General features: G+C 38.9%; 1 non-coding gene across 1 annotated transcript; it reads left to right on the forward strand.

The window, feature by feature from the left end:
* The first annotated feature begins 258 nt into the window (after positions 1 to 258).
* On the forward strand, positions 259 to 334 carry Trnas-cga. The gene has a single exon. It is a non-coding gene; the product is annotated as a tRNA-Ser (tRNA).
* Positions 335 to 3,184: the final 2,850 nt, after the last annotated feature.

The following is a 3,184-nucleotide window of genomic DNA, read 5'->3' on the forward strand; positions in this document are numbered from 1 at the left end:
CAAAGGTCCCGAGTTCGAGTCTCGGTCCAGTACAAAGTCTTAATCTGCCAGGAAGTTTCATATCAGCGCACACTCCGCTGAAGAGTGAAAATCTCATTCTGGAAACATCCCCCAGGCTGTGGCTAAGCCATGTCTCCGCAATATCCTTTCATTCAGGAGTGGTAGTTCTGCAAGGTTCGCAGGAAAGCTTCTTTAAAGTTTGGAAGGTAGGAGGCGAGGTCCTGGCGGAAGTAAATCTGTGAGGACGGGACGTGAGTCGTGCTTGGGTAGCTCAGTTGGTAGAGCACTTGCCCGCGAAAGGCAAAGGTTCCGAGTTCGAGTCTCGGTCCGCACACAGTTTTAATCTGACAGGAAGTTTCATATCAGCGCACACTCCGCTTCAGAGTGAAAATCTCATTCTGGTATATATAACCTGATTATTTTTCTGTGAATTTTGAAATGTTAGCTGTGATTCAAAATGAATTGCATTTGTAATTTATGCAAATGTTAAACTAATGTAAATTGCGTTTGAAATGTAAAGTATGTGGTGATTACACTAGGTCAATAACGATAGTGTACTTATACGGGATGTTAGGTAAATTTTGTATCGTTTGTCAGACAGTGAAATTCAGTGCTGGCAACGTTTCTGGACTCTCCTGTGTGACGTTAGAGGGAGTGCACGGCACTGCAGTATTATACATGTGATTGTGTGGACGAGCGCGTTGCGTGCAGAGTGGAAAATTATGTCCTCGGCAGACCAAATTACTAATTGCGAGGCACAACGTTCGTGACCAGTACGGGCAGATGTACGATGCTCCAGGAACAACATGATCCTGCCCCGTAAATGGTCAGCTCTAATCAAAGTGTACCCATAATAATTAGAGTAACAGGTAAATTGTCGCAGCCCTCGAAGCCATCGTCTCAACTCCGGCGAACAGTATGACTGCTAAATTTCGTTGACATAAGAAATATTGCGAGGTGTACTCAGTGACTATTAGTGAACTTTTGAATAAAAACAATAGCTCCGTGATCTCATCTTCCACTCAGTCATTGCCACATTCATTAGGGTCCTCAACATTTCTACTACAGAAAAACCAAGTGTTATGATTTATAAAACAAAAATGAAGTTGATAAATAGTATTGCCTTCACTTCCGTTTTCGTAATAAAAATATAACTGAGACTGGTCAGTAATTACGTCACAATAAGTCATCCACTCTCTTCCGTAATAATCAGAGGCAATGTTCGTTAATAAATTTGACCTAAGCAGCAGAAGAAATTTAATGAAAGTAACACTGGCAAATCAAAATTCAAACTAAAGCTATTGAAGATTTGCACGTTTTGTTTCATGCTAGTTACCAGAGTGTTAATTTGTTTTGGCTTAGTAGGTTCGTATTCCGGAGATATAATTTTTCTGAACATTAATTATTATTTACTAACTCAAATAATTTCTCAGTTGTTGAAGAGATTTTAATGAACTTCATTTGTAGATTCATGAGTCTTATGCACAGATGTAAACCTTACTGTGAGTCATCGCAATTCATTCTACAGTGGATACTTTTAATAAGTTACTTATTTCAGTAACGTTCAGTTACTTATTGTTCGAAATTATTACTTTTGATTTTCCTAAGAACTTCAAGGCAATTGCCAAATTTCTCTTGTTGTTATTGTTTACAGTATTGTTGAGCTGGTTGTGTAGCGTAAACCTAAGGTTGCCACACGTTCTCGTAAACAAATCTCTAATTATTACGCTTGTGATTATCGATTAGGTGAGGAACAAATATTATCAAATTGGACTAACTATAGGCTAAATTTACAAATCAATTCATTCCACTTTCGCTGTGAGTTATTCCAAATTTCGTTGTATGTCTCTTTTGTTCGTCGTTATCGTGTGTGACTGCACTACTTTACAAATGTTATTGAAAAATCTAGTTAACAGAAAGCGGAGAGAGTTATTTGGAAAAATAACTGGTTGTACACTTCACCTTCTAGTCAGTTATTCACTTCGGAGGCGTTTGCCCTGAAATTCTGTGATACAATTAGCCTAATAGTATTAGAGTAAGTATTTCTGGATAGCCTATTAACTGAGGAGGGTGGTTACACTGTGACAGTAAGTTGAATTTCGAAACATCTGACATCCAACCACTGCAGACGGTTTGAGATATTCTGAAGCATCAGAACACAAATTTTTTTAAAAAAATGTTCTTAGGACAAAATGAAAATGTAAAACAGTTAACCGTATGAGTAACACGTCAGTAGGCACTGTGGATCATATTTGCGATTAAATGAACTTGAAAACTTAAAATGTGCTATAATACCTTTAGTAACGTAATCGTCCATGTCAGTGGCGTTATGTAATACATCTGTGATGAGACTGAACTCATGACAGCATCATCCTCATCAGTAACTCATCATCCTTATCACTGGGAAGCCACACCCTCTCCTTATCTCCAGCCAATCATAACGCACTACTAAAGTTCCAAGATGGTGGATACAGCTCCATTGTGTTAGTGGGAAATCAAAAAACCTAGGCATCGTCTTCCCTGTCTCCTACGAATCACAGAAGAGTACTTTATATCTGCAGTCAATCATAGGTCGGTATCAAAAATCCAAGATAGCGGAAACAGCTCAATAGCATAAGCAGTAACTTGAAAAAAATATAAAAAAACATGTCTTCGCCTTCTTATCTCCGGCCAAACCTCTTCTCTTTCCATCCAATGAAAAAACAGTATCAGAAAGAAGCTCAATTGTAATGACATAATGAAAAACGGTAATATACCAGAATGCTGCTATATTTGTTAAATGCTAGACACTTTACATCAGCTATAGGCCTAATTAGGCCGTTTTCAGCCTATCTGCCATCAAATATATTTTCTTAAAAGTTGCAGTATGGAAGTAAGAAGTAGCACAGAGTGGTGGTCTAGCGGTTCTAGGCGCTCAGTTCGGTACCGCGCGCCTGCTACTGTCACAGGTTCGAGTCCTGCCTCGGGCATGGATGTGTGTGATGTCCTTAGGTTAGTTAGGTTTAAGTAGTTCTAAGTTCTAGGGGGCTGATGACCACGGATGCTAAGTCCCATAGTGCTCAGAGCCATTTGAACTTTTTTTTTTTTTTTTTTTTTTGCTGACATCCTGAAGATGGCGATAATACCGAAACAGGCCTACTTCTAACGCAAAACGTCTAGCAGTTGACAATTATAGGAGCGATCT

Source organism: Schistocerca piceifrons, chromosome X, assembly GCF_021461385.2.
Source record: "Schistocerca piceifrons isolate TAMUIC-IGC-003096 chromosome X, iqSchPice1.1, whole genome shotgun sequence".
Lineage (NCBI taxonomy): Eukaryota > Metazoa > Arthropoda > Insecta > Orthoptera > Acrididae > Schistocerca > Schistocerca piceifrons.